General features: G+C 27.6%; 1 long non-coding RNA gene across 2 annotated transcripts in view; it reads right to left on the reverse strand.

Annotated features, from left to right (window-relative positions):
- LOC142333066 (uncharacterized) overlaps positions 1–25,092 on the reverse strand; it is an 87,205-nt gene that overhangs the window by 17,292 nt on the left and 44,821 nt on the right. The window contains exon 5 of one of the 2 annotated variants that reach the window (XR_012758509.1): positions 19,502–19,946. The exons of the other annotated variant lie outside the window; for it this stretch is intronic. This is a non-coding gene — a long non-coding RNA (uncharacterized LOC142333066). Of the gene's footprint in view, positions 1–19,501; positions 19,947–25,092 lie in introns of those variants that run through there. 2 annotated transcript variants of the gene reach the window in all.

Here is a 25,092-nt window from a genome sequence, read left to right on the forward strand (position 1 = left end):
AAAACTTTAAAAATTGTATATCTTTATTTTCATACATCACTATTATATCATTATTAGTCATTATAACATCATTCATTACAAGGACTGATGATTTCTGAATTGCCTAATCCATTGGATCAAAGGGGGAAAACAGTGCAGGTAGCAAAGAAAAAAACAGTTACCCAAAAGAGAAACATTGAATATGACTTGAGTCAATCAAAACTATACTGAAACAATCAATAAAACTGTAGCGCAATACGGGGTGAAGGGGGGCCAACTTATGAATAGATAAGGAAAATATAGGAGCAGCACCTGTACAAAAAGTACTAATCCAATACTTTCTTAATTACACTAACTTTCACAGCAGATAGATAAATTAACAGGCCTGAGATAAACAGGTTTTTTTTTACTTTATAGCATTTCAAATTAGTAAATTCTATAACAAAGGGCTATTCATGACAAAATCATTGGACCCACTTTTTGGTTTTTAAACTTACGGGATCAAATTTGTCATTAAATTAAAAAAGGGTAGTGGTAAATTTTCTTCACTATGTATATATTTATTTTTCTAAAATCAGTGCATTCGAGAATGCACTGCATTCTTCTGCACTAACAAATTATATTAATCCAATCAACGTAAGTACAGAATAATAAAATATTATGACACTACCAAATTAACTAAGGTGCATTAGATATTTGGAGAATTCTAGATTCAGTATGAATTAATTAATCTAACAGAAATAAAACTTAAATACAACATAGAGAATTATGAAAAATATAATAAATATTAAACAGCTTACTTTCAAATCAATGGAGCCCTTTCTTTAAATATTTTTGTACTGACAAACTCGAGTTTGTCAGTGTAAAAAATACTGTATTATACTACGATATTGTTATATTAATCTCATTGTACTCCTGTACAAAGGAGACATAAGATAATTTTGATGGTAAGATGATTAGATAATCATCTACTTATTAGATGATTTATTATGTGGTTATTCGTCTGGTACGTGAATTTAAATTTATTGTTATCATAATCCTTTGCAATATGTTGTTTATCAGTATATACATATTTTATGTTGATGGATCTTCCTACATCCATCAACATATTACAATCCTATTTTTGTTTCACTGCTGTATATAAACATAGTAATATCACACTTCTTTGAACTCATCATATTAAAAGTAGAGAACAAACATGCTTTAAAAAAAAGGTCCTACAGCAACTTACATATTTTTCCATTATATTAACATAACACAAGTGTGTTCCTACATTTAATTTAAATGTAGGAATTATTTTTCTTGCTTCCAAATTTTTTAAGTTCTGTTCTTTTAAATTATTATTCTGAAATTGTTAAAGGCACACATATTAAAATGCTAATAAAACTAAAAAGTATACAAAATACTGCAGTTTTTAAGTTGTTACCCATATCATATCATTGCAAAGCCTTTGTTATGTGAGTCAGAATAAAATTGGTAGTACAAAGAAACAGCTGTGCCATGAAGAAAACAAGCGCAAGAGCATACGTACTGTTCTTCATTGAAAGATTGTCACCATTTAAGTGTATATATATATATATATTATTTATTTCATTAGATCAATCAAAGTACAGAATAAATAAAGTAGAATGATTTACCTTATTCCACTATATATACAGGAGTGCTTTTGCAATTTACTCGCATCATCAGCTGCATTTAATATTCATATGTTCATCTCAAATTACATTACAAACTTCATGAAGTATAATAACATATCTTGCATTTGTTTATTTTATCTAAAATTTAAAACCTTTAATTTTTTTTAAAACTTTTATTCATTTAAATTAAAAATTAAAACAAAATTTAATATGAAAAATTAACATTAATAATTAAATTATAAAAATTTTTACATATTTAAAAATATGACATCAAGGCATAAAATCAAATAAAAATAATTTTAAGTAAAGCAATTATGCATGTTGTCCATTTAACCAAACCTACTTTACTATACTGATTGAAATATATTAAATTATATATCGTTACCAAAATAGATAGTTGTGCCATCTACTGCAGCTTTCAAAATACTGTCATCCTCATATTCTGTCTGAAGGTTGATCATATTAAATCTGTTTTTATTTTTATATGTATAGTATCTTTCTAAAATGTGTAATCCCTTACTATTTGTATTTATATTATATTTTTTAATTTGTCCAATATTTTTAAATTTGTCCTAATATCAGATATTGTATATTTATTCTTAATCAGATGATCAGATACATTAGAGAAACCCAGTCTACCTTTTTTATAATTTCTAAAATGTTGTAAGAATTTAGCTTTAAATGATCTAGTGGTCTTTCCTATATAAATATGGACACAATCATTACATTTAATTTTATAAATACCACTCAAATTTTATAATTCAGATGAATCATTATGTTTATTACTTATTAAATGTTTTATTACATGGTTATTTGGCTGGTACGTGAGTTTAAATTTATTCTTATCGTAATCCTTTGCAGTATGTTTATCAGTATATACATATTTTAAATATACATTGTCATCTTTTTGAGTGCTGTTTAATATTATTAAATGTGTATTATTTTTAATTTTTTACATTTGTTTATTATATATATTATCTACTAAAAAATTATCATGACCATTTTGTAAGGTAATTTGTTTTATAATACCTATTTCTTTGTTTTATTTACTTCTATTTTCATTATACTTTGTATAATTAATTGCTCTATTTACTGTGTTTGTGTAAGTACTAATTTTGTGTGACCACGGGTGTTTGAAGATCTATATATAGTGGTTTTGTTGTTACATGTGGGTTTTCTATATACTGAAGTTATACATTGATTATTTTCATGATTAATTTCAATATTAACATCCAAATAATTTTTTTTTTTTATTACCAGTTTCAAAGGTAAATTTCAGTCTACTACAGTCAGAATTTAATTTGTTCAAAATTATTAAATGCTCGTTTCATATAACTGGATTATAGACTACAAAAATATCGCCAACATATCTAGTCCATAATAAAATATCATGCGTATGAGTTATCCCATAAACTACTTTACTTTCAGACTCCTCAGATAAAATGGATGACAGAGAAAAACCCATTGGTAGAGTGTTTTCTTGGGTGTATTATTTGTCATCAAATTTAAAATACTCGTTATTCTGTTTGCATATATTTGTTATAATAACAATAATATTTGCAACAGATAAAGGACCTTCATGATTTTGTATTAATTTATTTTTTATTATGTTAATAGGTTTTTCTATGGGTATACTAGGATACATATTACAAATATCATAGTAACTGGAGTACCAAAAATGCACAAACCGGGTATACCTATGCAACTTCAAAACCGCTCCTTCTTACATTGTTTCTAAAATAATTGATAAAATACTTAGAAACAAAATAAATTTAGGTTACAAATATAATATAAAGAACGGATATGAATTAATAAATAAATTAAAAGACTTAAAAATTAGTTATAAAACTAGGATGGTTAGCTATGATGATGCGAGTAAATCAAGAAAGGGCTCCTGCATATGTAGTGGAATAAGGTAAGTCACCCTACTTTATTTATTCTGTACTTTGGTTGATCTAATAAAATAAATATATTTGTATATAGTACAGAGGAGTATAATTCTTAAAAGAATTGATTTTAAAAATATAATAATAATACATATACATATATATATATATATATATATATATACATGATGGAAGTAAAGATATCTTTTACATCACTTAGGCAGCCTACTTTTTTTATAGTTATATAAAAAGTCTGTAAATTACAGTTTTTATAGTTAATTACAATTTCCTTTTCTAATCACAGTCTGTTACTTGTTTGTAATACATTTAGATACATCTTTTCTTCTTCATTCATCAAATCATGATCGTTCTCCTTGTATACTTAACTGATGCAGTTAAACTAAATTTTGAACAACCCTACTTTATTTCATGTAACTTTTCATGAATGGAATATATTTTTTGTTTTTGTTAAAATGTTTGTATCTAATATAGTTCCATCACAGCCAAAAAGGTTCCAGTGAGCATGTACCAGATGTCAGAGAAGATTTATCAATTTCTGTGTTATTCATGAAACCACCAAAACAGATGGATCTTCTATCAACAATAAACGTTATTTATAGTTATTTATGCATCACAAAGTTTTTGTTAAAAAAAATTCCATTTTTAATAAATAAAATTCTTATATTCTAGAACAAGTTTAGTTGAAGATCTACATTTTTAAGGTAAATAGTTCTCAAGCAGTAAACATTAGAAACTAAAAGAAAAACACTTTTTTTAGAAAATGTACGAAGCCTTACAGATTTTAGCTACACCAAGGATTGATGTTGATTAACGTGGATGATTTTGATTAGCTTGTTGAATTTTGTGAAATTATGATGAACAGGATTATTGAAAATCCCAGACTTCATAACAAATGTTGTCTTTTCAGACAAGGTAACTTTTATGCTGACTGGAAATGTTAATAGACATAAGTATTGTTATTGGAGTTATGAGGATACACACTGGTTATGAGAAGAATTCACCCAGCATCCTAAAAAGATTGTTTGGACAGGATTGTATTGGATAAATAATTGGGTAATTTGTAATTAAGGAAATTTGACAGGCAAGTTGTATGAAGGTGTACTTTGAAATCAAATTACTCCAGCTGTTGAAGATTATTTTGTATAAAATTTTGACAATTCATGGTTTTATCAAGATGGAGCTCCTGCTCATAATTCTCTTCAATCTCACACATTCTTGAGTGATATTTTCCCTAAAATGGATTGGTAGGAAAGGACAAGTTGAATGGACTCCATGATCACCAGATTTAAGACTATTAGACTTCTTCTTCTGGGGACAAAGTTTATAAAACTAATCCAGAGAATCTGGAAGAACTAAGAAAAAGAATTCTAACTGAAATTGCTGAAATCTTAAGATAATCAATTCAGAATGATGTACATAATTTTTACATGCGTACAGGATTTTGTCAACAAGTAGAAGGAGGCCACTTTGAACATCTGTAGTGATTTTAATACACATTTGGTATATTTTCATTACTTTACTCATTTTCTTGAAAAAATATTTTTTTATAAATAATTGAACATAAGTTTTTTATAATTATTTAATTAAATAATAAATAAATATAATGAATTTTAGCTATTTCTAATTTTGATAGAATTTCATTATGGAATATTGTAATGATAAATTTTCTACGGTTAAGTAAAGAATAGAGATTTTTGAGAATCATTTCCAACAGAAAATTGCAATCTTACATGATGTCATTATCCCCCTTTCTACCGGAAACTTTTGTCTTGAATGGAAGTTGGTGATGGCTCTTTTACCTCAGACAACTCAGAGTATTTTCCTTGATACAGTAACCAACTACATTTATTCTCATAATGTAGTCACAGTTTTCTATAATTAAGCCCTTTCCAGGATCTCTGTATGAAACACAATGTATACTAATTACAATTACACTGGATTAATTAGAAATATGTTTTATTTAAAAAATTAATTATTTTCCCAAAGGAATAATTCCAAGATTTACTTAATATAATATTTAAAAAAAAAAAAAAAACACTATGTCTAGCAAATATATTTTCATTTACTTACAAATGCTTCAATCTGTATCCCATATTTTTTGACTTGTTTTTTTCATTTTGAGAAAGTTTTGATTTCAGCAGATGTACAGTATTAACAAAATATTATTTGATTTAAAATATATTTCAATATTATTAGATTTTTAATTTAAATATTACCAAAATTATTCCAGTGTTGCCTTGAATAGAATGGACAGTGAGCATATAGTACCTTGGTAAATACAGCAGGTAGTCTGCAAAGGCAGCACTGATGGCTTGGCTCATTTCTATCAGCAAAATAATCTGTTTGATATTTAAATATAAGCATAGTTTAAAAGTGTTGGCTTACTAGGCTTTAAAACATACAAGTATTCATATGTAACTTCAACACTTTTGACTTAATTACTCTTTTTGAGACCCAAATTTCAAAGTTTAATGACAGCACCTGCAGATATATGAATCAAGTATGAATAAAAAAACAAGTAACTGGTAGAAGTTGAAAATTACAACTAAAATTGTTTTTTCAATTAGGGAATCAGAAAGATTTTATAAGAAAATATCTTCTTCATTTTAAAATAACTCAAAACTGATATGAGCATATTTTGCATTAAACCAAATCCACTGAAGAAGTGATTTCTAAATAGCCTTTATTACCTACCCCTTTCAGATCCTTTGAATCAACTTTACTTGCATTAATGATCCATATTAGAAGACTTTTGTTTTGAAGAAGAAATTTGAAGATTTTTGGTCCTCCCAGTTCCAAGTGGTTCAAGACAGATGTTAAGCACACAGACATACACATACACAAACACCCCCCCCCCCCCCCCAACACTTCACATATAAAACAAATTACCTTACAAAATGGTCATGATAATTTTTTAGTAGATAATATATATAATAAACAAATGTAAAAAATTAAAAATAATACACATTTAATAATATTAAACAGCACTCAAAAAGATGACAATGTATATTTAAAATATGTATATACTGATAAACATACTGCAAAGGATTACGATAAGAATAAATTTAAACTCACGTACCAGCCAAATAACCATGTAATAAAACATTTAATAAGTAATAAACATAATGATTCATCTGAATTATAAAATTTGAGTGGTATTTATAAAATTAAATGTAATGATTGTGTCCATATTTATATAGGAAAGACCACTAGATCATTTAAAGCTAAATTCTTACAACATTTTAGAAATTATAAAAAAGGTAGACTGGGTTTCTCTAATGTATCTGATCATCTGATTAAGAATAAATATACAATATCTGATATTAGGACAAATTTAAAAATAGTGGACAAATTAAAAAATATAATATAAATACAAATAGTAAGGGATTACACATTTTAGAAAGATACTATACATATAAAAATAAAAACAGATTTAATATGATCAACCTTCAGACAGAATATGAGGATGACAGTATTTTGAAAGCTGCAGTAGATGGCACAACTATCTATTTTGATAGCGATATATAATTTAATATATTTCAATCAGTATAGTAAAGTAGGTTCGGTTAAATGTACAACATGCATAATTGCTTTACTTAAAATTATTTTTATTTGATTTTATGCCTTGATGTCATATTTTTAAATATGTAAAAATTTTTATAATTTAATTATTAATGTTAATTTTTCATATTAAATTTTGTTTTAATTTTTAATTTAAATGAATAAAAGTTTTAAAAAAAATTAAAGGTTTTAAATTTTAGATAAAATAAACAAATGCAAGATATGTTATTATACTTCATGAAGTTTGTAATGTAATTTGAGATGAACATATGAATATTAAATGCAGCTGATGATGCGAGTAAATTGCAAAAGCACTCCTGTATATATAGTGGAATAAGGTAAATCATTCTACTTTATTTATTCTGTACTTTGATTGATCTAATGAAATAAATAATATATATATATATATACACTTAAATGGTGACAATCTTTCAATGAAGAACAGTACGTATGCTCTTGCGCTTGTTTTCTTCATGGCACAGCTGTTTCTTTGTACTACCAATTTTATTCTGACTCACATAACAAAGGCTTTGCAATGATATGATATGGGTAACAACTTAAAAACTGCAGTATTTTGTATACTTTTTAGTTTTATTAGCATTTTAATATGTGTGCCTTTAACAATTTCAGAATAATAATTTAAAAGAACAGAACTTAAAAAATTTGGAAGCAAGAAAAATAATTCCTACATTTAAATTAAATGTAGGAACACACTTGTGTTATGTTAATATAATGGAAAAATATGTAAGTTGCTGTAGGACCTTTTTTTTAAAGCATGTTTGTTCTCTACTTTTAATATGATGAGTTCAAAGAAGTGTGATATTACTATGTTTATATACAGCAGTGAAACAAAAATAGGATTGTAATATGTTGATGGATGTAGGAAGATCCATCAACATAAAATATGTATATACTGATAAACAACATATTGCAAAGGATTATGATAACAATAAATTTAAATTCACGTACCAGACGAATAACCACATAATAAATCATCTAATAAGTAGATGATTATCTAATCATCTTACCATCAAAATTATCTTATGTCTCCTTTGTACAGGAGTACAATGAGATTAATATAACAATATCGTAGTATAATACAGTATTTTTTACACTGACAAACTCGAGTTTGTCAGTACAAAAATATTTAAAGAAAGGGCTCCATTGATTTGAAAGTAAGCTGTTTAATATTTATTATATTTTTCATAATTCTCTATGTTGTATTTAAGTTTTATTTCTGTTAGATTAATTAATTCATACTGAATCTAGAATTCTCCAAATATCTAATGCAGCTTAGTTGATTTGAGTTCTAGGCAGTCTCTTGTTCATTTGTTGAGCAAATCTGTACCTTGTTTCATGCCTGGTTAGCCTAACCTGGATGTGTTGAAGATTTCAGCAACCAAATGGTGGTAAGGAAACAATCTTTGGTATGCAAATATGTATGTGCTCTCTACAGTGTACTCTGGTTTATGATGTTTACTGTTTACCATTGATAGTGTTAATAAACAAAATACTATAAATAAAAAAACAAAAGATGTACATTTATGATTGTCTTTACTTATACAGTGAGTTATGTGTTACAATTGTAATGTATGCTCATCTAAATTGTCCTAGAGTAAAATATATTCTATGGTAAAATAAGTCAAAATACGTTTTTTTTACATAAGAAATTTTTTTAATAAAATATAGATCTTTATGGTAAAATATTCCACGATCCACACTATTTTAATATTTTATCAAATTCAAGATTAATTATTTTGAATGCTTTCATCATTTTATAAACACATCTTACCTCATATACTTTTTCTGTCCACTGGTAAGATAGAAGTATAGCACAATTACACAAGTAAATAAAAATAATCTATATTTACATATTTTCATGATGCTGTGTATCTGAAATTTAGAATTTGGATCTTATTTTTTGTTATTTAAGTACATTTAAGTCTTGTTACTGTATGCCATCATTTATTTATTGTTTGAAATTAAAAAGGTTAGATGTGGTGACCTATTTAATGTAAGTCAATCCTGAAATTCTAAAAGCCATTCTCAAAATAATAAGCCACCCATGCCAAGGTTACTAAGGAAGGTGAAAATGAATCTTTCTGTGAAACGCAGCTGGTATAAAACTTTATAATGACATTTTCATACTCTTTAACTCAGTTACTGGCTGTATTTTAAACATTTCTCAGAAAAAAACTAAAAATAGTTTGTTTGATGTCTTTTGTACTTCATGTGTTTTACAAATATTACAGTCACAAGAAAATCTGGGACGTAATGTAAGGCAATAAATTAGTAAATCCTTTCTGTCAAGAAATTATATTATTATACTTAGTTTCTCCTCAGCAGGGGATAACAGTTATAATTAAATTCATACGAATTCTCGAGTGTACTAGTTACAGTTATACATTGCTTTGTTCTCTCTCCATTATTTTTTTTCTTCTATAGTTGATAAAAAAATGCTGATAACTCCCATGCACACATCAGAATATTATTCTATTACAAGTTTTTAGTTTAAACCTGGCATCCTGCAGATATTGATAATATTGTTTCAGTTGTGATTTTTAAAGTATTTCAAGGTTTGTAAATGTTAGCAACTACCATAAAAAATATCTGCAAAATTAAACATTTTTAAATTTAATTTTATTCTCTTCTTAGTTCAATTTGATACACTAAGGTCAGTGGGATGAATCAGTGTACTATCACTACAAATAATAAAACAACCATTCTAATAAAAGATGGTGGAAGATTGTGAGGCTATTTAACTTGATTATACAGAGTGATTCAGGAGGATAGGGCAATACTTTGACAAATCATTCTAGAGGCTAAAAATAAGAAAAAAGTTCATAGACATAGGTCCGAAAACGCTTCGTTAGCGAGTTATACAGAATGAAAGATTTCGTCCGAGTTTCAGTTCCTCTGGGTAAATTAAGGCTTTCTGAAATTCTGGGAAGGTCAATTAAGGGGAAAATACAATTGTTTCTTATGATTTTTGAGCTGGGAAATCAAAAAAATAGGTCCCAGAAGTGTATCTCTCTTAGTTTCTATATCCCATGTAAAACCCCAAAAATAGGATTAAAAAACACATTTTTTTACATTTGACGTACAATAACGTTGTTAAATTGACAATAAGTCATACATTTTTTAAACATAAATTGTAGAGAATTTAATTATAAGAAGATTGATGTAAATAATGTCAACAAAACACTGATGCGCATTCCATGTGTTATTACGTTACGAGTGAAAGTAGCTTCATCCGAAAATAGTATAAATGGAATTAAATGTTGATTCCTATTAACCCATTGACAAAACTGCAGCCGGCTGGCGTAGTCACCAGGCTGGAGATGTTGCACTTTCTGAATATGAAAAGATGCAATCCATTATTTAATGTCCTCCATACTCTACTTTGTGAAATATTGAGCTGTGTTGCAATTAATCGTGTGCTCATTGCCGGACTACGTTGAACTATCTACTGAATATTTTCACCTTCATCAGCATGATTTGCTTGTCGTTCAGATGAAATATGAGCGCTGGGAAGCGTACCATTCTCACGAAGATTATTAAAAATTCTAATAAATACTTTACGATTTGGTGCAACACGACCAGGATACCTATGTCGATACTCCATAACCGGTGCTGCAGCACTTCCATTGCAAAATCCATAGATGAAAATCATGTCGGCATATTCAGCATTAGTGAAGATAAGCAGCATTTTTCAAAACAAAACTAAAACAGAATTTCACTTTTTTAACAGACTTGATTTTTATGCACTGTAAAATGAATACAAAATTACACTTCTTAACAGTTTTCTGAAATTTTACGATAAGAATTCTACATAATACTCCTAACATGATTCATTAGCGAAAAGTTATTTAACACATTACCAAAATTAACTGACAACAATGAGTAGTATTTAAACAAATTGTGATGAAAAAAATCAGTGTTGCCAACTTGTTTTCCATAGGCCTAAAATTATTGTACCTATTACACACATCTGTTTTCTTTTTTTGTAACATTTTCTTCTAAGTTTTCATCGGTTCTGTTGTTAATAAAAGTCGACATGTTTAAAATTTTATTTCTTTTTTGTTGACATTATTTACATCATTCTTCTTATAATTAAATTCTCTACAATTTATGTTTAAAAAATGTATGATTTATTGCCAATTTAACAACGTTATTGTACATCAAGCGTAAAAAAATGTGTTTTTTAATCCTATTTTTGGCGTTTTACATGGGATATAGAAACTAAGAGAGATACACTTCTGGGACCTATTTTTTCGATTTCGCAGCTCTAAAAACCATAAGAAACAATTGAATTTACCCCTTATTGTCCTTCCCAGAATTTCAGAAAGCCTTAATTTACCCAGAGGAACTGAAACTCGGGCGAAATTTTTCACCTTGTATAACTTGCTAACGAAGTGTTTTCGGACCTATGTTTATATGAACTTTTTTCTTATTTTTAGCCTCTAGAATGAGTTGTCAAACTATTGCTCTTTGCTCCTGAATCACTCTGTATATATATATATATATATATATATATTGCTTTTCTGGTTATGAATAACAAAAAGTATTGTGTTTGGTTATAAAGTCAGTTGACAGATTTTCACATGGAGAAAAATTAAATGTATAATTTGATTTCTAACAGTAGGAAGACTAGTCAGGTAATTTGCAAATGAAACAATCTCTCCTCGGTTTTTTTTTTTAGCTGTAGGTTACCCCTTTTTTCCTAATTTTATCTTCTGGTGAAGGAAATTAAATGGTGATACTTATTTTTTCATTAAGAAAATTTTTATTTCTTAACTACTTGACTTTATAAATAAAATTCAAATTAAGAAAATTTTACTGAGCATCACCAAATAGGTTACATGTACTGTAGTTTGTAACATAAGTCATTGAATGAATGAATTTTTAGATAAATTCCTGTAAACACAAAACAAATAAACAGTTTTATGACAAAGTATATGATAGAATTGGTAATTATATAGATTACAGAAGTGTAAACCTTGTCATAAGAGTGAGAAATCAGAGTGTTGAGATTGCAACATACACGTTAGGAAAAAAAGTAAAAGAAGGTAGAGTAAAAATTTATTATTATTTGGTGTGAATGTGTATATATGTATATATATATATACACACTCACACCTATATATATATATATATATATATATAAGTTTATTATTTGATGCAGTTATCATAAACCAAATTAAAAGAACTCGGATAAATATGAGAGTTGTACTGTTGTCAGAGAGCTATGATCATTGTAATATTAAATAGATAATTAATCAGGAACAAGCTCTTGCAAGGATATATCATCTATTGTAAAAATAGGATATTAAGAGTAGTTTAAAAATGAAGAGTGCTTTGGAAGAAATTTGTCTGCCATATGATACAGTGTGAAATATGAATAAGGACATGAATTGAAAGATGAATTTGATGTAGATCTAAGGTGGCTGAGTAAGGAGTGTAGGTTTGAGAAGAATGAAACAAAAAAGTACAACTGTAAAAAAACATTGAGCAGAAGCAACTGTCTTGGTATGGACACCAAACAAATAGTATTTGCCCAAGATAATTTCTCACAAAATCCCAAGAATGAAAATAAAGAGGTCAGGTTAGAGTACAGTAGAAGTACATATATCGACAAAAAGCAGAGAAGTTAAAGGAAATGAAAATATGTACACTTCTACTAAAGATATGAAAATAGCCTTAAATGAATGCAACTGGGTTAATATATCAAAGTGGTTTAAAACTTCAATTTTAATGATGAACTGCTCAACTAAGATGTTAGGATTAAAATCATTCGGCTTAAATGGTTTTATGTCAAATATGTATACTTTTCCAATGATAAATTATTTTTTTCAGTACTATTAATAATAATTAGTTGATTCAAAGAAAGACCTGATTGTAGAGGAAAAATTCAGAAGACCCTATTTTAGCCTTCAAATTTTGCAGAATTTGGTAAATTCTACAAAAGAATTTCTTCAGTTTTAAAGGCTAAAAATCTAGTTTTTTTTTTTTTTTAATAGATATGCTACAGTTCAAACATCTAATTTTTATACATTTTTATTTTCATGAAGTCCCTGCCTGCTCGGTGGTTATAGGTCCTAAGGACATGAGATATAGTTTGATTCATTATGAGATCATTGTAACAAAATAATTAGATATTTACGATGAATAGTTATTTTAAAAATAATTATTTTTTTTATTAGATAAGGTAAGTAGTGGGGAAGGAAACAAGAAATTGCCAAATTTTCTGTAGTAAATGGTAATTACTTTGCTGCAGGAAATATCTACAACTTAAAACTGTACTTTACTTGTTATTATAAAAGAGTAAGAAAAAAAACCAAATAAAATATTCAAGTATGTTCTTTTGCAAGTAATATTTTGTGAATTTTGATACTTGTTTTTAACTTATGCTAAGTGAAGTTTATAAATCTTCTCTCTAATTGGTTTCTAACGCCTTTCTAACTATTTAGGGATTGTTAAGCAAATTAATATTTACTTCATATTCTTTTAAAAAACCTATCCAGGAATAACTGAATTGAATTTCAGTTTTTTGTTGTTTACCAAATGCAACAAGAATTTGATGATGACCAACTGAATAGGATAACCCATTTATGCAATAATTGGGCTATGCCACATTTTTGCAATAACATTGAGTCAGTATTCATCTTGATACTATAGTTTGTCTTAGATTACTATTTGGAAGATGTAAACTGTATTGTGACAATTCTGTATAAAAGAATTATCTATAGCATGAGCCAATATTATTTAGCAAGTTTACAGAATACTTTATTTTTTTATTTTATGCTTATAGATTTTTTTTTGTAATTTCATAATACATTGTACTATTAAGATGAGATATTATACTTTGTATTTGTACAATAGAACAAGATCAAAACTATTTTTAACCTGAGTACACTCAAATCTGATCTGTGCGAATTTATCACAAATATCAATACGAATGGAATTATTAAATAATCATCCTGAAAGGAACTACCAGTCAAAATTCCACAAAAAATTGTTTGAAAACTTTATTTGCTTAATTCATGCCTCCTTTAGAAAATTTAAAGGAAATTATGTGGAAACAGTTTTTATCATTCATGTTTACAATTTTAAAATGTGTAAAGTGTTAAAGTATAAAAGTAAGTTCAATTCCATACAAACACAAAAGTAAATAAAAACAATAGCCTTTTACTTCAATGTTTTTAAAACACAAAGACAACAACAAAACGAACTGAACTTTTGCAACTTAGACAAAACTTTAAATTATATAACTAGCATGTAGATAATGCTAGAAAAAATTGTGGCATTCACCTTCATTAATTTTTTTCTGTTTATGTAAAATGCAAATAGATTTTCTGTAATTTATATTTTAGTGAGAGTGATCCAGCCCATTCATGTATTCAATTTTACTCTGTTTTGTTAAGTTTGTGTTTACTAACTGTAAAATAAGGCTTAAAAGATTGCTGTCAATGAATGATGAGGAATAACCAGATTTTCGATTACATCTTTGACATCTATAGAGCACTTAACTTGATTTGAAAAATGAAATATAAAAGTAAAATTAAGTTCAATTTCTATCTAAATTTCTTTCACAGAGGCTATATAGCTAAATCTTACAGAAGGAGATTTAATCAGCAACTAAATTTATTATTACATTAAAAATGAAGCGATAAAATATAAAATGCTTTTGGTTTACAAACCAAAAGGTAGAGTGAGCAAATATGGCTCAACTCATAATGTTATCTGGACAAATTTAAACTCAAAATCTTAAGTTTTAATGGATTCAGCAGTAAAAAAATCCAGATTGGCACAGTAGCTCTAGAATTTTAAGAAAAGTATTGGCAGAAGCATTAGATGTTCTGGTATACATATAATCAAAATTTCCTAGGATAGTTTAAATTTTTTGTTTGCTCTCATGCATGTGTTACCTTCTTTTACTTCTGGATTATAAAAGGAGTTTAATATTTTCTTTGTGAATCATAGAAAAGAGGCTAATTTTATATCTAAATAAGTTTGGTAATTAAATTAAAATGGTAATTCTGTAAAAAGTAAAAAACGACTGACTTGTTTTATAATGAATTTAACAAATTTATCGCTGTAACAAAACTGGATTGATAAAATTAAATTAAAAATTTGGTACAAAATGGAATTATTTGAAGAAATTGACTGGATTGTTTAACTAGTAAAGAAAAGAAAAAGAAGATGTTAGTTGGGAAGTAGGGATGAAAATAAAAACAACTAACATCTTTTTCTTTTCTTTACTAGTTAAACTACCCAGTCAATTTCTTAAAATAATTCCGGACCGGATAAACAGTGAAGTATTACTCAGCCCAGGAGAGTGTCCATTTAACTCTGTCCTCCACCGGAGGTATTGATCTTTTTGGGCCGCCCGCTGCAGGTTGTATCTGCCTGGCAGGGCCCACCGATCCCAATGCCAAAGTACTCACCGGTTCAGACAGTTCTTTAAACAGAAAGACCTTAACTTCCTGATGTGATTTCCAATATAGCCTGCAAGTAGGATAAACACCGGAGACTCTTACTCCTGCAATTCTCATCACAACGTCCTCAAAATGACCTCTGCTGATGCTCGATCATCCGCCGAGGAATTATAGTGGATCTTGAATTTACATTTCTCTGTGGAAGCAGAGCCCTCACTCATAATTGACGTAACATCACGAACAATGTCCCCAGGCTTGAGGACTGATGTCTTGTTTTTCTCTTTGTCAGTTGTCTTTGCATGCCTCAGATCGATGAAGCTGCAGGTATTGCCCAATTCAGTGAGAAGGGTCTTCAATTGTTTCACCCTACTACTACACTCAGATGGCATTGCTGCGGTAACAGGTCTATTATCTTTTTGCCTGACAAATCCGCTTTTAGTATGTCGGTCATATCCAGTTCCTTAAAAGGATCAGTTTGGGTAGCCTGTGTGATCCCTTCTAGTGGTGGTGACATCTCTGTCAACTCTCTAAGTCCGTTAAAAACAGCCGTAAGCTTTTTTCATATGCATGAAACGGCACCTTTTCTTTCTCTTCAAGTCCACTGACTTCTGCGACGACACTACCAGCTCCTGCCGGGTTTGTTCAGCTACTTCTTCCATAGGGATGGACCTTATGTCTGATCTTATATTAGTTCCTTATTCTAGGCACAATTCCTTACAATTACAGTACCTACTCGATAAATTTTGGGGAAGTCAAGGGGGAAATTTTTTCAAGGGGGAGGGGTTGGAAAATGTATAATAAGAAAAAAGTATTAAAAAAAATTGGAGGGTCCTAAAGAAATTTGGGGGATCAAGGAAAGGTATCCCCCAAAAATGGGTTCTAAAATTTTGGGAGGAGAAGGGTTCGGAGAGTCATGGAGGTCCCTGACCTGATTGAATAGATCCAGGAGGATTTTGTGATTGGAGGAAGGGGAGAGAAAAAAACAGGAAAAGGTATTTCTCCTTGTAACTGGTCACAGGAATTTGAATAATTCCGTTCAACTGTATAAGAGAAGAAGCGAAAAATTTTTCAAGTCCTTGTTTGTCTCTTCTATATACTTGCAAAAATTTGCACCGCAATAATAGAACCAACTATCAGTTCTTATTACATATAACAATAAGGTCGAACACTTAAAATCACTATAAAAAGATAGTCCATTAACCAAAAATCAATGAGAATAGCAATCCAAAAAAAAACAATGAAAAACCCAGTAAAAAGAGTAAGAACAAAGAGCATAATGACAACATGTCTAACCACAATTAAATCTCTTACTCAACTAAAGTTAGTTTAGACTAGTAATGACACTGTCTGAGTAGTACTGACATCTGACTAATAACTCTACTGAGAAGGTACTTGCAATATATTTTTTTTTTAGAAAAAAATAGAAAAAATGAACATCATGATCACAGTCAAACAGATGAAGAAGCAAGGAGGGATTGCTGCTTTATTTGCTATATGTGCTTACATTTTTATTTTGTAATTCTTGGCAAAATTAAACAAAGAAGCAAACTGCATTTGTTTTATTTATTTTTTTGGAAAATCTCCTTTTTTCTGTTGAAAAAAATAAAATAAATTTATTGCAAATTTTATTCTTTGCAAATTACATTCTTTTTATTATTTTTTCACTGATGTTGCAATTTTTTTTTAAATTACTGAAGCTTTTCATTGTAAAAGTTTTTGTTGTTGTTAGTATGCTAAATGGATGAACATTATTTAGCTACAATTGGCAAAAACATTTAACAAAATCATGTGTAATGAAACATAAACCTTGTAACATTTTCTCAGTGGGCTGTAGGTCCGCCATTTTTCTATTATTTAATGGTATTGAGAAAGTTAATATGTAGTACAATAGCGAGTGGTATCAGAGACAAACATTAGGTATAAAGGTGGAATAAAAGCGAAAAATATAAAGTATAAATGTTAATCACAATACAATGCTATTCATTCATACCTACTGAGCTACTGGTAAGACTGGAAATGATGGTTGACTGGAAGAATGAGATATTTATGAGGTAGGAAGGAAAATGTTCTTGGATAATCCATTTGTAGTGTTACCTAGATAAAAACATCATGATTGGAACTAGAAACTACACTATTTAATAAGATATGTTATGAAAATTGTTTGTGGAAGAGTAGTGCTGTCAACCAAGGTGTGTATGACTGGAGAGGAGACCAACGATCAATTTATTAGCTTTGGTGGTTTGAAAACTGAAACTTTGGAAAGCCCTCCATCGCTCTCTTCTTTTCTCTCTAAGAAGCAATTTAACTTCTTTTATGTAATATGTTTTTAACGTCTGCAGATTGAACAGTTTGTCTAGTTTTGCTGAATATTTTGTATTAATCTTTTCAAAACTTTTTAAGACTTGACAATAAAATTTTTGCCAATTTTTATTTCAATTTTACCCCAAAAATATTCAATTATAAATATGCATATTACTAGTAAAACAACTCATGATTTACTATAAAGAGTGGTACATATACAACCAAAATACTACTATAAATTATTATGACAAATAATGTGCGTAAAATTCTGATGAAATAGCCAAGAAGGAAATAATATTTCAAAATAGAAAAGTAGTTATGGTATAATTTTAGTTGCTGTAAAGCTCAGGCTTAAAAAAGTAAGTACGTCTGTATTGTCAGAACTAAAACAGCATGTATATACTGCTTAAATTTAGATAATGTAAAGCTCAGCCTTAAAAAAGTGCGTATGTACTGTCAGAACTCAAAATAGCACTGAACACATACATTACTTAAACTGGGTAAATGGAAAATTCATGATTTCCTTTTTTGGAAGAATATAAAAATTGATGTCTTTGTGTTAAACCTCACTTATACAATCCTACACTCAAGCTGTAACGTAAGTATAACATACACTAAGTTACTTTTATTTCTCTTTTTTAGATCTGTTCGACTATAGAAGGCTATATGAATATGATGGTAGATCTCCATATGCATTTGAAAAAATGTATTTCTAAATTATTTTAATATATTAATTTCTTATCAAAAAATTTTAAGTTTATTAGTGATTAAACACATATTTTTTTTAACACACATAAAACCTTTTCAGGGAGATGTACCCCTCACCAACTAAAAATGAGAAAATCTTTTGTGAGATTTATTTTTTTTAAAACTGGATTAAAGATCAACATCTTAATTTTTTCCAAAATTTTTTTATAAGAAATTCTTACATCATCTTTTGTCTATTATAAATTACATTTTATAATATTAATCAAACAAATTTTAGAAACTATATATATATATATATATGAAGAAAATTTTAGTAAGTTTTCTTACCAATTATATGTTATTGTTCTTATTTATTTACAGCCTGTAATAAGAATCATACAAGTTTCTAACATTGTACAAGATTTAACAAGTAACAATAACAGTAGATGAGATATATTATAATTATTTTCAATAATACAGTTACATTACATGACTAATTATGGATACATTTTAAATCTTTGCCACCTAATTATAAAAAGACAACATAAGTACGTACGGTTATGAAATAAGACAATACTACTACTATTTATATTTCAAAATTAGTCAACTTCTGATTAACATGATATTCAATAATCCTTCATTTCATGGCGGCATCCAATTTACCTTGTAAAAAAAAATGTTTCAATAAAATATGTGCCAGTAACAATATGTTACCAGGGAATTTATTTTTTTGAAATTATAGTCTTATTTCCATTATTTAGAAAAAAGTTATGATATCTATTACTTCCTAAAAGTAGTTATTTATTTATTATCAGCTGCAAATTGTACAGTAAGGACCAGTTACGGTTTGTATACACATTCACAGTTCCATACCATGTTATAAACATGCATGTAAATGAGATTAAAAAACTAATTAATTAGTAGATGCTAGTACAATGTATTCTAAAATATTGATTAAAATTAAATTAATAGATTAAAAAAATGCCTGTTTCCAATAATGAGCTATGTTAATTGTCATAATTTCCTAAAAAATTTAATTGTATAATATTGACACTCTTCATGAAAAAAATTAAGCCAGATTAAAAAAATAATACTGTCATCATCTGGTGTTCTGCCTGGGCAGGTCCCTTATGCCACCGCTGTCTCCATCCATTTCCGTCTCAAACATGCTAGCATTGTCAAGTCTTTCAGCCATTCTCCAATGCATTACACGCTATTATACAGTTCAACTATTTCTTCCACTCCTTCCTTCTTTAAGCATATATATCATTTTACAGGAACTTTATCTACTACAATCACTTTTTCATTCTTCATTATTTAACTGCTTTGTGTATGTCACATTTAATATTGATGGTCACTTATCCTTTGCAGCTACTTCCCACTCCATTTTTATTTTTAGATCCTCAGGTTTCTTTCTTTCAAATAATAATGCATTTCTACAGTAAAATATAAGCACTTGTATAATTAAAAAAAAAAATGCAATCAAAGATTTTATTATGTATTACAGAAACAATAATAACTTACTAATAAAGTCAGTACATTTAATGACACTAATATAACATCTGAAGGAAACGAAAATAATAGTCAAAAAAAATAAAATATTATCATCTTAAATTGTGTGGAATTAACAATCATTTTTATTAATAAAAATGTTTATTTTCATGTTTATTTCATTAAAATAATTTGTGTAATGCACTGTTTTGTATTGCAAGGTTTACTAGCAATAAAAAAAAAAGTTATCTTGGACAACCACTCAATATGTACATCGACCTCTATGTCCATGGTTAATAAAAGAATGTCATTTAAATGTTTATGAAGGTAGATGAAGGTACTGAACTTTTGCCTGTACCTTAGAGAAGGTTGGTTGTGTATCATTAATAAATTATGAAGAGGCACTCAAAACCTTTTTGTTCTCTACTGTCCAACAAAATTCATTTTTAAATATCTAAGTTGAATTTTTTTAAGCAATTGTAAATTATTTTTGGAAAAAGTATTTCATAGAGTAGAATTGTAATCTAAAATCAACCAAACTAGTGTATAATATAAATTAAATAAAAAGAAGAACTATGGTTAAACTTTTAAAAATTATAGTAATAAATGTAAGGTTTTCAAGTGATTTATTAACAATATTTTTTTATACGCAAATCAAAGGAAAATCCTGATGCAAGTACAACACCAAGAACATAAGTTCCTTTATCTTATCTTATTTCTCATGTTTATTAAAGATAATTTTGGTTTTTTATCTGTTAAGTTTGCACTTATCAATGTTAAAAAAAAAACTTATTCTTGCTGATTCACGTTATCATTTATTCTTTTTCTGCTTGATCTTAAAGTAGCTATTTACAACTTGTAATAAAGACCCTACTGTGATTAATAAATATAAAAAACACTGATAGCCTAAAGTTGAGGTGTGGAACACGAGAAAATACATTAAATTAGTGTCAATCTGATATAATTGGGGTTATAATTTGAAGGACTTTAAGACTAACAAATAGAAGAAGAACCTCTTTCAAAACTGTTCACACAATCTTAAAGAAAAAAAACTAATACAAATAATACATAAACACAAAAGTATAATGATAATTTTCTTTTGTTACAGTTTGATCATGTCTGGGAGTATGGCTTTAGTAAGGAAAATATTAAAAAATGTTGGTGTAAAAAATTCTAAAAATTCAATGTTACGAGCAAAACTATTAATGATAATATCATTATACATATTAATTCAATCAATTTTAGCATTAGTACGTAACTGGGATCAGCTTGAGTTACGATTTATATCATTAGAAGATTTAAATGACAGTTTATTTAGTACAGCAGTATTTACAGAATTCGCTTTGCTTCCATCAGATATATTTACATTACTTATAACAGCTGAAAAGAAATATTTTTGTGAAAATTATTACAATTCTTTATCAAAAAAATATCAATTATTCATAAAAAAATCAAATGAAACTGAAAAAATTATAGTTAAAAGAATAAGAAATTTATATATATGTTTTTTTTTTAATATGACATTACCATCATTATTTTTATCAATTATAAACTATACAAAAAATTACGATAAGAGATATCCTTTTGAAGGAATTTATCCTTTTGATTCAGATAATATAAAATATTACATACCGCTATATATATTTCAATATTTTTATTGTTTACTGGCAAGTTTCAATGCATTTTGTATCGTATCAACATCAACAATATCAATGTATCATCTAATGAAAGAAATTCAAATCTTATGTATGACAATAAACGAAATAGATGATAAATATAATTACTTAACTTCAAATAATGAATTAGAATTAAAAATTAATTTAAATAATCAAAATTTTAATGAAAATAATAATCTTATAACAAAACAAGAGAAAAAATTTAAGAATATATTTGAATATCAGTTGAAAAAATATCTTGAACAAGTAGCAGAACATCAAGATTACATATATAGGTATATTTTATGATTCAGTATTAGTAATGACAACACTCAGTTGCACCTGGGTGATGGACATGTATAAAAATCAGTGAAGCCATTAATAAAAATAAAATAATAATGACAATAATATTTATTTCCAAACATCAATTAATAAACATTATTAAATTCATGAGTAATTACAAAATAAACCAGTTGTTATTAATGAAAAGTCTAGAAAGACATCCCTGAACAAACATTCTTGTTATTACTGCTGTTCTCTTAATTATTAATCCATTTCTAATAAAGTTAGAAATGAGAGAATTTTATCTAACTTCTACTTACACTACATACGCTAAGTTAATATAATTTATTTATCTTGTGTTTTGCCAGTTTAATGACATATTTTATTTCTTTTCAATTATTAAAAAGTTAGATTTTTCGCAATTTTTGAGGGGGTCTTCCCTGATCTATAAAATTAATATTTATATATTTTATGCATTTTAGTATACCTTTTTATTAGTACATTTAAATCAACTTGATAGCATACCACTGTTACTGCATGATTATATTAAAAAAATTTAATTTTGGTGACCATTTTAAGGTAATCATGTATTTTTGTAATCCTCCAACAATACAATCAAAATTTGAAGTCAGAATCAGAGACAAATAGTGTTCACACACACACACACACACACACACACACACACACACGCGCGCGCGCGCGCGCGCGCGCGCACACACACTAAAATCAATAACATACTGTATATTCATTGAAAACTATAATAGAGATAAGAAAATTAAATCAGATAAACTGTTAAGTACATCGGATAAACTGAATTGTCCATCTAGATGTACATAAAGACATAAGCATTAAAAAACAATCTATCATTAAAAGGAATGAACAAAAATCTTTTTGAAAATTTGGTATCACTTTTGACAAAAAATCTGTTTTTGTGATTATGCAACAGATAATAATTTTACTTTAAATTACTTTGTGGCAAAATTTTTCGATTTTGAAACCAAACACCTTGATTTTGCTGAATTAATTAAATTATATATGATAACGTAGTCATGTTCCTGTTGGATGATAAAATTTTGTATAATCTGTAAAATTAACTGTGGTCATGAATGATTTTGTGAACAAGAAGAAGGAAATTGTAAACTTGTTTCAAACATGGTTACTATGAGATTAAGCAATTGCAGCAAGATAATTTTCTCACCAGATCCATACATTAGTTTCAGAAAATTTATTTGTTGTTGCGGGAACAAAGTACTAAGTATAAGTATAAGTCAACTGTTTGTTTAAATGACCAAATTACAGTTATAAGATCTGTATTAATGATATTCTGAAAGGTATCTTATCAGCTGGGAAGTAGGGATAATGTTTTAGTACTTAGTGATTTTCACCAACTAAAGAGGGACATCAAGGAGACTCAATTTTCAACACAGACGAAGAAAAACAAGTTGTAACATGGAACATTAGTTGCTCATTCTTGTATATATGAATGCATGAGTAAATTATTGGTTCAAATGGTTTACCCTTTTGTTTAATTTTTAATAAAAAATACTTCTATAATAATCTTAGAAATGCAAACATAAACTAGAATTTTTTTTGTTTCAGAATGCATAAAAGTGTAAATGAAAGTCTGAGTATAAGTTCGTTATTCATTTATGCAGCAATATGTCTATTGACTTGCATATCTTTATTTTGGATTGCTGAGGTAATTATAATTTACTTCATTTAGATAATAACTTAAATATTAACTATCATTTATTTATTCTCATGGTAACTGTGAGAAAGGACTAATACATTTTCTGTGACAAGAAATTACATTTGGTGATTTTTGAAAAATGACAAACTAGTAGAATTCAAATCCAGAATATTCCAGATGATAGGAAGAGATGCTGCAATTCCATAACTGTAATTTTGCATAAAATATCTTCCATAATTGTAAATTGGGTAGCCCAATGTATATTAAAATAAAATAAACTTTAATAAAGACATCTTAAAAGATTACAGTAAAAAACAATACTTTTCAATTTTTATTTATATTTTAAATTTTAGGAATTGGTAAAAAACCCATTTACCATTAACTTAATTTGATGCTGCATTCACAAAATCAAAATTAAAGAATTTTAAAAATATGATTTTTTTTATTATTTAATGGATTCTTTTTGAAGTAAACATTTTTAATTTTTTAAGTTTGAACAGTTCAAGATAAAAAGATAATTTAAATAGTTCCAGTTAGAAATGAAAAAAAAAGTAGTTTCTGAAACTAACTATTTGAAAATGTTTTCATTTTTTTCTTCGTTTTTTTAGTGTTATTTATTATTACTTTTTATTGTTAGTATTTATTTTATGGCAACAAATAGAATGCTCCCAATTCTGTATGTTGTGATTTGTTTGGAACCATTTAAAATACATAATCAAAAATTATAAAATGAAACATTAAATAGTAATTACCCAGTGGGAACATTGGACTGTTGTCAGACAACATGAGTAATTGTTGTGTTTACCTGATGCACTACAAATGCTGACAGTCTTCCTCGTATAATGATTAGCTAACCTCAAGGTGATCATCTTACAATATTCTAACACTGACTTCCATGCAATAATTTGTTCTGAATATGTCACGTACTGAAGACAAAAGCCATCTATATTCTACTTGTTAAACTGCTCAATTGACATTTTAAAAGGGTGGGCAATTGAAATTCATCATATCTGTAATTAAATTTTGCCACAGAAAGAAGTCTGCTAAAGATTGCAAATTAAAAAAAAATTAAAACATTTAGAAATATTTAGTTTCAATTTTTTTTTTCTTTTCATTTCTAACTGGTATTCAGGAGTAACTAGACGAACTTGAATTATGAAAAAATGGTTCTACTGATTGTAGGGTGAGTCTGCTTAGTGTAAGAGTTTATTAGCTGTCCCACCTATCAGAAAATATTATAATAATATAAAAAATCAATTTCCTAATTTTAACCACTCAGTAAAGTATTCATTTCAGTTTTAAATTTCTGACTAATGAAAAACTTAATTGTTATGCTATCAGAGAAACTGGTTAAATAAATAAACAAATAATTGAATTTCATTTTTCAAAAAGAATTCCTAAAAGCATTAGGTCTAAAATTTAAGATGTAAAATGTAATGTGATACAGAAAAGTACCTGGGAGCT

This window comes from Lycorma delicatula, chromosome 12, assembly GCF_047948215.1.
Source record: "Lycorma delicatula isolate Av1 chromosome 12, ASM4794821v1, whole genome shotgun sequence".
NCBI classification, from domain to species: Eukaryota; Metazoa; Arthropoda; class Insecta; order Hemiptera; family Fulgoridae; genus Lycorma; species Lycorma delicatula.